The sequence below is a fragment of the Acomys minous genome (genome assembly GCF_964271855.1).
Source record: "Acomys minous genome assembly, chromosome: 11".
Lineage (NCBI taxonomy): Eukaryota > Metazoa > Chordata > Mammalia > Rodentia > Muridae > Acomys > Acomys minous.
The window spans coordinates 66,985,181-66,997,395 of record NC_140492.1 but is presented as its reverse complement, the minus strand read 5'-3'; the positions used below and the strand labels follow the sequence as shown (position 1 = coordinate 66,997,395).

At 42.8% G+C, this 12,215-nt stretch overlaps 1 protein-coding gene across 2 annotated transcripts in view; it reads right to left on the bottom strand.

Moving 5' to 3' along the window:
* BCL6 (BCL6 transcription repressor) overlaps nucleotides 1-11,742 on the bottom strand; it is a 51,042-nt gene extending 39,300 nt beyond the window's left edge. For both annotated transcript variants that reach the window (XM_084800927.1, XM_084800928.1), the window contains exon 1: nucleotides 11,410-11,742. The gene's annotated coding sequence lies outside the window, so the exon portion shown is untranslated. The remainder of the gene's footprint in view (nucleotides 1-11,409) is intronic.
* Between the last annotated feature and the right edge of the window lie 473 nt (nucleotides 11,743-12,215).

The window sequence follows — 12,215 nt, the reverse complement described above, 5'->3', positions numbered from 1 at the left end:
TTTTCAGCATAGGATAAGCCACATATACGTATCTTCAAGCCTTACTAAATAAGCAGCTATAAGAGTCACAGCACAAAAGTTAATCCTGAAGCATGTGCCTAGTATATACTGAGCTCTGGGCTTGAGTTCACAAATACAAAAAACACAGCCTCATGAGGGAAGAAGCTCAGGCTCTCCATGGGGAGATAAAGCATCCACAAACTGATTGTCCTATCAAAATTGTCACACCTGGGATACAGGAGATAAGTAGAGCCATGAAACTAGGGAAGGGCACAATTTCTCCAGGTGTGCAAGGGTATCTGTTAAGTAAACGTTAAAATGAGATTTGAAGGAGAAGCCTGGGTTAGCCAGGCCAAAAGTGAGAAAGAACTTGTACAGGCCAAGGAAACAGGAGTGAAATGTTACAGAGTATAAGTTCGTGGTATGTTTAAATGGCTGAAAGGGGCTGGCATGGTAGGAAGTGAGCTAGCGAGAGGGTCAGGAGGTAGACCATATGGTTCTTCACAGACTACAGTTAGGATTTTACAGGTTATTATAAGTACAGTAAGATTTCACGTAAGGTTTTTACCAAGATGGTAGCAAGATCTGACTTTTGTCTTAAGCAAATCCTGTCTTAATTCGCTTACTATTCTGTGACAAAGCACGGTGGCCAAAAGCAAGTTGGGGAGGAATGGCTTTATTTGGCTTATAATTTACATCATCAGGGGAAGACAAGGCAGGAACTTAAGACAGGAACGTGGGGGCAGGAACTGAAGCGGGGGGGGGGGGGACACGGAGGAGTGCTGCTTACCGGCTTGCTCCTCGGGTCTTTCTCCGCCTGCTTTCTTAAACAACTCAAGACAAGCCATTCAAAGGTGGCACAACCTACATGATGACTCCTCATCAATCATCAGTCAAAAAAATTCCTCACAGGCTTGCCTAACAGGCTCATCTTCTGGAGGTATTTCCCCCTCCATTGAGGTTTCATGTTACCAAATGACCCTCAGCTCGTGACAAGTTGAGAAACAAACAAATAAAACTAACCGGCATAGCATCCCACTTGTTTCAGGGATGTAAGGGGCCAGAAGAGAATTTTAAAAAGGCTATTGTAGACCACCTGGTGCTGAGATGAACTAGCACAGACTAACTGATGCCGCCTTGTAGATGGGGAAGCATAAAAAGGCTTGAGACACACTTCCAGGTGAGAGTCCACATGATTTAGCAATAGATCAGACTGAGCTGGGGTAAAGTCAAGAAGGAAGTAGAGCTAGCAAAAATAAATCTCAAACTTTTTGATTGGGCAGCTAAATGACTGTTTCGATTCTCTCAGAAACAAGGTAAAGAAACTCTTTTGGGGGGCAATTAGTCAAAACTCAGTTTTGAACATGAGGCATTTAAGATGTCTCTGAGGTGGATGATCTAAGGGAGGAAATTACATGTTCAAGGCCTGAGTTTAAAAATGATACCAGTTTGGAGATATGAATTTGGAATTCATCAATTTTTGATAGTAGGAATAAGAATTGATTTTTGTACTAGACAAGTTTAAAACAAAAAACAACAACAACAACAAAAAAAAAACTGAGCCAGAAACGGTGGCTTACTCTTGTAATACCAGCCCTCAGAAAGCTAGGAAGGGTGTCATGAGTTTAATGCTACCCTAGATTCTAGTGAATTCTAGGTCAGTCTGAGTTACAGTGTGAATTCCAGGCTCAGTGAAACAAAACCAACCTTCCAAATGATAAGGGTGAAATGGTCCTTGGAAACACAAACAAACTTCTCAATTATTGAGAAATTGGGACCAAACAAATGAAGTCCCTGGTGAAAATGGGTTGATGAGAATGAACAACTCTATTGGCCTGGGGAGAACTCTTTTCATTTCATAATGTATTCCCAAGGATTGACATCAGAATGCTGAGACAGACAAACCTTCTGTCTGGATTTAGCTCAGTAGATGCGGTTCACAGCATCATCTTTCCTTCCCTTTATATAAAGTCACATCCACGGTGTGAGAACCGCAACACACTCTCAGAACTAACTTCTCTTCTTTTAAGTCAAGAAGAAACTGTCTTTCCGGTGTCTTACTTAACAGAACAGTAAGCATGGTCACCTGGGATGGGAAATAACTGTACAATCTGATATTCTGAACTATTGGGTTGAGACCTCTTGGGGGTGTGTCAAATGACCCTCTCATGGGGGCCATGTATCAGATATCCTGCATATTAGATATTTATATTACAATTCATACCAGTAGCTAATTACAGTTGTGAAGTAGCAATGAAAATAACTGTATGGGTTAAGGTCACCAAAACATGAGGAACTGTATCAAAGGGTCAGAACATTAGGAAGGCTGAGATCCATGATGCTAAACTTTAGCATAATGCCTGAGCCTAAAGCGCATTCTCAATGTGTCCATACTATGGGGCACTCATGTCCAATTACCATTACCTTGTAATTAAGCTGTCTTTCCTTTTGAATTCGAGTATATAAAGATTAAGACTTTTTTTCTTCTTTTCCTTGGAATCTTAAGCAGGTTAAGAAGTTTACCTACATGTTTTGAATAAGAGAGGCAACCAATGAATAGGAGCTTCCATTGAACCTTTTGTAATATCTTAGTTTACCTTTTTGGGTTTTTTTTTCATGTAAACACATTTACTGTGAGTTTATTATGTGTCAGTAAGTACAAAGGATTGCAATGTTCAGTCTTTAAAACGTAATTGTGCTATGGTTCCACACCACCAGCATGGCCCAATACTCCTGAAGGTACAGCAGTGGCAAATACACCTTGGCAGTAACCAACTGCTTTCTAATTCTATTTAAGACCCACTCAACGAGAAGGAAATCATACTTGGTACTGGAAAGCTAGCCAGCTATCAGGGCTGGTGAAGTCATGATGTTGGAAGAGAAATCTGTGATCGCCCCTTGACTAAACAAGAATAATCCCTAACTATACTCTAAGTATTGGTCCTTATATACACAGATGAGTTTAGTCCTCACCTCTCACGAAGGAACTTCTCCTTGAAACAGATGCAGAACTTTACAGAAAACCACAACTAATTAAAATCCAAAACTCTGGAGCCCTGCCTCAATGGATACATCTACCAAATCACTCCTATACCTAAGGCTCACATAACATTTTGAAAGAGGGGACAGAAAAGATTGTAAGAGCCAGAGGATCAGGGCATCCACTGTGAGATTGTGTTTCCTAGGAATGTCAGAAGTTATACCCATCAAGTCTCACCAACATGGCTGCCGAAACATGAGCTGAACAAACACAACAACAGACGAGCTTGTGTGGGTGGAGGGAAGGCCAGGAGGCCTTGCAAAGAACGACAGACAACAGAAATGCTGGAGAAATGTCTTCCCCAGTGAAGAGAACATCAATTGGCTATCCAATACCAAATTCTCAACCCTGAAAACATACACGCAAATAACTTTATACAATCCTACTGATTTATATTCAAGAATATTTATGTATATACATCTCTATATGTGTACTTGTAATTGAAAAAAAAGAGGCATGATTTTAAAAGAGAAAGGAAGCGTATATAGGAAGTTTTGGTGGTAGGAAAGGGAAGGGAGAAATGATAGAATTATAATCTCAACGATAAAATATTTTCTAAAAACTATATAGCTACGCAACAAAGGGTGCTACGCTCCAGCCTGTGTAGGCACGCCCATGTGTGTACAGTTGTATACCTTCCGTCAACAACTATTTAACACATTTTGACCATGAATAGAGAGATTAAAGAGTTGATCTTTGTCCGTTGTGTTCCCAGGCTGGTGCAGGAGGGAGGTATCAAAAACAAAAATAGTGACCATAGCCATCAGTAACAAATGATACAGTAGCTGACTATAAGCACATGGCTGCTTTAGAGAGAAAGATCTACGGGATTTTCTTGCAGGTGTGAGATTTGAGCACAATGTTGAAGTAAAGTAAAATAAGCACAATCCTTGAAATAACAGAGCAAAACCAGCTTTGAAATAATTAGCCCAATTAAAAAAAAATCATAGTACCCAGTATGGACTGTTATGAAGACATTTTATATTTATGATTTATTCAGTCATTGTACCAATGACTTATAAAATGAGTGGTGGCATTGGTGGTGTCATCGCTATCTTATAGACTGGAAACAGATACACAGAAGGATGAAGCTCTGGCCAGCAGAGCTGGGATTTGACCTCCAGAAATCTGCAACCTAAGCTCAGTTATTACTCTAGGGCCCTTAAGAAGGAAGTGCAGAATTTCAAAAGGCAGGTCAGAGGGAGAGGGTATGTAGAGACAGTGTACGAACTTCACCTCCACAGTAGCCTTGTGTGGTAGATGCTCTTGCCTTTCAAAGGGGTAAAGAGCTCAAGGCTGGCGCCTTTCTGAGAAGCTAGTGATTCCCACTGAGGCATGCTGGTATTCACTTTCAGGCTCAGGTTTCTGTCCCTAAGAACCCCAGAACCCTAAGAATGCAAAGCATCACCTGTTGAGTTCGTTAGATGGTGCCTCTGACAATGGAAAATCCCAATTGATATCTTTGCCAGAATCTTCCAGCCACTCTTAAATTTGGCCGCCCTTTCCTGAGTGGCGAAAGTCAGTATTTAAATATGAAACCTGGCTTTGGTGTTTTCAAAATTTTAATTCCATTATTAGAATTAGTTGAACCTGGGCTTTGTGTCTGTTTGGAAATGGCTAGGAACAAGGCTGCCAGCAATGCCCCAGGCTCAGTCTATTGCTGAAATAATGACAAAATCCTGTACTGCCCTGGTGGTCACATCAGGTCCAGCTCAGGAAGTACCATTTCGTAGGGTAGAGTGTGAGACCCTTCAGGGAGAACAGAACTGGCTCTGTCATAGTCGGGTGGCAAGTACATCAAATGTCAAGAGAAAGGCAATCAAGAGATGAGGGAAAAGTCACAGCCAGCCCAACAGCCTCTGGCAGCAAGGGCTGGGTTCCCAAGCGTCATCCGATTTGTTTGTGCGTGTTCAGTCAAGGGATCGCAGTTCAGAGGACTCTGTGTTTTGTTCTTTTGTCTTCCAGATTCTATCGCCGCCGCCGCAGCTCTTAGGAGAACTGTGATCTCAGCCCAGAAAAGAGAACATTGGAAGAAGGCAATAAGAAAGACAGACAACTAAAGCTTTGGGTGTGAGAAGAGAGAGAATGCACGGGGCAGAAATGTGAAAAACTAGCAAGTGACTTATCGAGGCTGTAGGTCTTTCCAGTGAAAGACCTCTTCCCTAAATACTGTCATGTCTTCAAAAAATGTCTCCCCCACATGAGAGACATCATTATTTCTTTCTAGGGGGCATGCTCATTTTGCACCTTTGTGAAGGGAAAAGAAATGGCTACCATGCAGGTAACAGATTGAAACTTTAGTGTGGCAAGGCACAGTGGGTGTATCTATGCATAAAAGCACAGCGACTGAACTTTCATATGCTACCATTATTTCAGCCTTTTGTTTGAAGTGGAGGGGAGGGATGGAAAGACTCATTTGATGCAGTAGTTCTCCGCCTTCCAGATGCTGCAGCCCTTTAATACAGTTCCTTACATTGAGGTGACCCCCAACCATAAAAGTATTTTCACTGATGCTTCATAACTGTGATTGTTCTGCTGTTATGAACCATAACATAAACATTTGTGTCTCCCAACGGTCTTAGGTGACCTCTGTGAGAAGGTCATTCAATTCTCAAAGGGGGTCACGACCCACAGGTTGAGAAACACTGGCCTAATGTTCCCCCCCCCCTCCTTCTAGATCACCCAAGGATGATAAGTGAGGAGGGAGATAGCAGAGTGTGCTTTGCCCCCCCCCCCCCCCCCCCCCCGTGTGAGGCCGCAGAGGACTGCAGTGAGGGAGATGAAATCCTGAGAACACTTAAACTGGAGACTCACTTTGCTATGTCTTTATAACACAGTGGCTCATTTCATTCTGAGCAGAGACACAGAAAGTAGCACCTACATTTTACAAACTGGGAACCTGAGGTAGTAGCTTCCAGATCAGAGGGCAAATAAGTAGATGAGAGGAAGATTTCAATGGAGGTGGAGCTGAACTCAGGTTCCAAGCCTAAGCTTCTGACTCCCAACCTTCTAAGGCTTTTCTTCCTTCTTTCCTTCCTTTCCTTCCTTCCTTCCTTCCTTTATTTTTTGCAGTGCAGGGGACTGAAGCCTGGCTTCCTGCACACCAGGCAAGCATCCTACCACTGAATTGCACCCCTAGGCCTCAGGAAAGTCTCTATTTCCTTGTAAAGACCTCTTTATAAAACTTTTCATGGTACCTTCAAAAAGCAGTGGTGGCCCAGGAAGGAATGTTTTTGTTTTTGTTTTTTGTTTTTTGTTTTTTTGAGTCTGCGTCTGCATCACTGTGTAACTTTCCTTTATGTGGCTCGACTTTGAAATCTGAAACGGTTCCGTGCACCCAATGACTCAGTCTTTCTTATCTCTACCACTTTTTAATGGGTGAGTCACATGGAAGAAAAATTGTCCTTCTATGCCTCCAAATACAAGTATTCCTTAACTACAGAAATTATAAATTAAATATGCCTGTGTATTTTCGTATGTTCTCCTGAGGCCAGTTAAGGTGCCATACCTCCCATTTCCTACTATGAACACACAGTAGGTGCTCTACAATTTTTTTCATGTGCCCTAATTTTTTAAAAATAAGATGTCTCACTGTTCTTTTCCCATCTATAGGGTAAGGCTGTGTGTGGAATGTCTATGCAATCTTGGCTTTCTTTGTCCATCCACTGTACATGCATCATCCACCTAAGTGAACCTACAGATTTGCCCAAACTGCACCACTGACTTAAGGGATCTTATCTTCTGGCTAATATAGAATAATAGACTTTAAGAACTCAAGAATTTATTCGGATTTGTTATTTTCTAGTTGAGTAAAGTTGTTGTTGTTATTTTCAAGTTGTTTGTTTGTTGTGTGTATGTGTGCGTGCCATAGTATTTGTAACTGATTTTTAGATTCTGATTTTATTTTCACTTTTAATTATGTGTATGTATGTGTATATTTGGGGGGGGATTGGTGTGCACATGAGTGTAGTTGCTCATAGAAGTAGAAAGAGAGCATAGAATTTGGAACTGGGCTTAGAGAGTTATGAGCCATTCAGTGTGGCTGCTGAGAATCAAACTAGGGCCCTTTGCAAGAGTAATCCTCACTCCTACCAAGACGACTCTCTAGACCTCTCTTATTGTAAAATCCATAAAGCCATGGCTTCCCCCATTCCTAGAAGTAAAAGCAATAGCATCTGGACCCCCAAAACAAACAGCCTCGCCTCTTCTTCTGGGAAATGACTGTAACTTTCATGATACTCTGAGCACCTCAGAAAGTTCTAAGGACTTAGATTTCATCTCCGCTCCCCACCCAGAATAGAGGATGCAAGGTGCAAACACACTTCCCTGAGGGCTTCAGTGGCTTTCATTAAGATGGGTGGAGAAGGAAGGACACCTGCCGTGCCCATCCTCTCCAGATCAACTGAAGACATAGAATCCCATAAAGTCTCACAGAGATCACCTAGTCCAGTGGTTCTTACCCTTCCTAATGCTGTGACCCTTTAATACAGTTGCTCGTGTGGTGGTGACGCCCCCCCAACCATAAAATTTTAATTGCTACTTCACAACTATAATTTTGCTACTGTTATGAATAATAATGTAAATATATGGCATGCCGGATATCTGATATGTGACCCCTGTGAAAGGGTCATTTGATATCTCCCCCCGCCCCCCAAAGAGGTTGCCACCTGTGTGTTGAGAACTGCTGACCTAGTTCAGCCAGGTGATCATCCAAAAAGATGAGGGACTAGTCCTGCAAGAATCTTGCTCGAAATCCCATAGCAACTGTGTTCCATTGATGACTGAACACCAGGTCGGTACTTGGATGTCTTTTGATCAGATTGACACTACTTGAATTATTCAGATTTAATCTTCCAGGAGAAACAAGCCACACACTTCCACACATTACCCTCTCAATTGACACCACAATTGACATGCCCAGGGTGAAGGTTTGAATAAGAATGACCCTCATGGGCTCATATATTTGAATGTCTGGTTCCTAGTTGGTGGAACTCTTTAGGAAGGATTAGGAGGTGTAAACTTGTTGGGAGGAGGTTGCCACTGGGGGTGGGCTGTAGAAGTTTCAAAATCCTGCACCACCATGGTCAATTGCTCTCTCTGCCTCCTGCCTACAGATCAGCAATAATTCTTAGCTTCTGCCCCAGCCCCATGCCTACCTGCCTCCTTCCATGCTCCTCACCATGAGGATCCTAGCCTAAGCCTCTGAAGCCGCACGCCAGCCCCCAGCTAAATGCTTTCTTTTGTAAGTAGCCTTCATCATGATGTCTCTTCACAGCAATAGAAAAGGGACTAAGACACTGAAGGACACATGGTTGGCATGGTGGTTTTCTAGGCCTGTTTGAATTCATGACTTCTTTCCAGCAGAGCTGGTGCCTCTCTGTTGCACACCCACAGTATAAGCAAGCTCCTTAAGACCTGCCAGGGTCCCAGTAGGGTAGGACCCTTCACATCAGTGTGCTCATGAGTGGTTTAAACCTTGAATCCATGGTGTGGACTTTAGAAGCCAACTGCCTGTGTTTGGGTGGTGATTTTGACACTCATTAGCTAGTGACTTTGGCCCAACTAACTTGCCTAAACCCCAGTTTCCTCATCTGAAAACAAGGACAATGATACACTTCCCTCCAGGGAGTTAGGATTAAGTAATATTATACCTACAAATCACTTAGCATGGCCTCTGATGAGTATAGTCTATGTGCGGTGAACGTTAAATATAGTAGCAAATGGAGGCTTTTTTTCTTTGACCCTGGAGCTATTTTGTAATATACTATCTTAATGCTTCGAAACTCGCTCCTGTACTAGTCAGAACTCTCAAACAGGAAAGCAGAGCCACAATACAGAATTAAGAATTTATTTTGGGAGTTAGATCTTAGACAAGAGACATGAAGTTACAGACACACAGCAGTAACTCCTAAAACATCCAGCAGCAAGTATTAATAAATACATGTGTGATACATTACATGCGGCATATAAATATGTAAGTGCATATATTAGGTGTGTGTATGTCATATGCATGTGTAAAGCACTGAAAACAAACTCACTGAGATGTTCATAATGGAATTCTTTGAACTATAAGACAGTAAGAAGTATAATTTTAAATTCCATTTCCTTGTGTTCTAATTTTGCACATTAAATGGTTACTTAGAAAACAAATTATTCGTTAATATCTATTGTTCATTGACTTCTTACTTTTCCTAGGATTTCTTGCCTCTAAAGAGTTCAACATGGGCGTGAAGAGACTGCTCAGCAGTTAAGAATGAGCACTTGTCTTGCAGAGAACTTTAGTTCTGTGCTCAGCACACACACTGGGGAAGCTTAAAACCATTGGTGACTACAGCTTCAGAAAATCTTACATCCTCTTTTAGACTCCATGGGCCCTTGCAGTCACATGTGCACATTTACACACACACACACACAATTTTAGATACAATGAATTTTAACTAAAGAAGTTCAAGATAATGTACTGGCACACTACAATTATAAAGTTATATATGAGGAAGAGCAAGTAGATGAAACAGAGAGCTTCGATCCAGTGCCAGACTGTGTGGTCCAGTTCTCATTGGATATCTGGGGACTACTGACCACAAAGCTGAGCCTTTTGTCCAAGGCCACAGAGATCCAGGACTTTACACTCCTAGCTAATTGTGTCCTGCCACACATCAGTCTCTCTTAAGTTTGCATTTGTGGTGGGGATAGTAATCAAGAGAGGAGAAAATGGAAGAAATGGTCATTTAACCACAGCCTTAACTGATAGGAAGTGGAAACTTTTCCCCACAGGTGGGCATGTTAATCTAAGATGTTTTCACAGAGGCCCTACAGTATCCATAATAGCATGCTGAACTCTGACTGTTCCTCGGTCTCAACCTGTGCCTACAGAAGTGTGATTACGCATACATCAGCTCTTGTCGTTCTTGCTAGCAACAGAGATGAACTTGCCTACGGTCACTCCCCAGGTCACCATGGAAATACCAGAACTGTACATTGATCCTAGAAAGGCTTCTTACTAGTCAAGCTAAAACATAGCTGGCCACTCAGCTAAGACAAGTAATAGCCAAGAAATGTCAGAAGTCCTGGTTTGGGTTTGCAGGGTTTTGCTACGAGTCTTAAAAAGTAATCAGAGGCTTGTGCATCAGTCTCGAAAAATAAGCCTCTCCCTTGATACTTAGGCCCATCTGTAGAATTTACAGACTTACTCTTGGTCTAGATTAAAAATATCCCTAGTAAAATATGTACTATATTTGATGTTTGTTTCTGTCATCTATAAACCAGATACTTCACTTTCTTGCCTAGTGTCCTCTCTGAAAAATTGGGAAAATATCTAAACTCATTCTTTTATATCCCACTGTTCAGAGATCAAGAGAGTTAACAGAAGAACATTTGAATATAATCATTTGAATCCCTTATAATTTTCATATGGATTTTTTTTATGACATTGGGGCTTCTCCTCGAAATAAATATAATCTCTTTGTATCTAATACTCACCTTTCTGAATGGTTTGGGACATAAAGAGAGGGCAAAGAAAACATCATTCTTTTCCTGGAAAGCTACATTACTTAATCTTCTTCTGGGATCCCAATCTCCCAACCACCCTGCACAGCACAGAGCACAAGCGTCTCTTTGATGTCACCGCTCAACCAAATGGGCACTTTCACTTCCCCCTTTCGGCTAACAGATTCAAAGCCCTTGCGTGTGGGCTTCTCTAGTGACCACGCCAAACATTTAGGGTCCCTGCTTCAACATGCCTTGTAAACAAAAGACAGACGGAGCTGGGGATAAAGAAAGAGGGCGAGAGAAGATACAGTGGTACTGTTTGGAGGGTTGGTGGATAACAAGGCTTAAGTTAGTTTAGCGCCAGAGAGTTTTCTTCCAACAGAGTAGGTCACAGCAATCCCAGACAGGAGCAGGCAGAGCAAGAACATGAGCCCTAGTCGATGAGCCTGGGTGTCACCACCCATTTGTGGTTCCCGAGAGAGCGCTAGAGCAAGCCAGGCCCTAACACCTTGCTGTGCTTTGACAAGCATGGGCCTGGCCTTTCAGGTACAATCCTCACAGGGATGGGCCTCTCTTCCCTGACTTGGGTTTAGTCTGAAGCCAAGGTAAGTCCTGTAAAGGCTCCAAGCCTTTCTTGATCCACACAGATTCAGCTGCCCTGCGGATAGTTGATTAGAGTACCGTACTCCTTCATCAGGCCAGGAACTCAAGAGAAATCTGAGGTAAACCACCGGAATCTAGAAAAGGAAGGGTGTGAGGCTTTCTAAAGGCCCAGAGAAGCAAGAATCGGGCCAGGAAACCTCTTCATCACTATGTCATTCTTTAATTTCGGGGGGCATTCACCAAATCCTGACGTTGAAACCGAGACTCAACAGCCTTACCAGATCTGGAGGGATGCTTCAAACGCCGCCGCCTCTGGATGGCTCCGGTGACCCGACCAGATGCTATCCCTGCCACGCTACATTCCAGGTAATCCGGTGCACTTCCTCTTAAGTAGCTGGTTCTCAGGTGGATGAGGGAAAGGCCAGCCTCACAGGAGACAAAGCCAGAGCTCATTACCGGGCGCTCATCAGTGAGCAGTGCAGGCGTAATGAATCAGTTGATTGATGCAGGTTCTGTTGGCGAATGCTGCACTTTAAGGAAGTGCAACCTTTAAAATTCTGAGTCGGGCCTGGCGGTATGCCAAGAGAAGGAACTGATTAAACTACAGGAGAATCTGGTGAGCCTGGGCACCAAACTGGGCACAAACCAAGCAAGCTTTGGGCTTCTCAGAAGATCGGGGAGAAGCAAGGAGGTAATCTGCAGGAAGCACCGTGAATGCCAGTAAGGTGAGATTGTGCTCCCTCCTGCTTGCCAAGTCCAGGTTTGGGCATGTTGGTTACCTCTACTCTGCAATAGTGCCATCTATATGAAATGGAATTGCATGGCTCAGAACCCTGGAGTACAGGAATCATCAGTACTAAGAGTCAGCTAGCTGGGTGTTGAGTTGCTATCTCCCTCTTCCCCCAATAGAGATGCACAACTCATTTAAACAACACCAACAAAGCCTCAATATATAGCCTGACACCTCCACTTCCAGACTTAGCCTTGTACTCATGAATACAACCAGAGAATGATAAAGATCCCTGGGTTCGGAGGAACATAGGGTGTTACTCTAATTTGAACCTCTAGCATAGGGCATCTACTA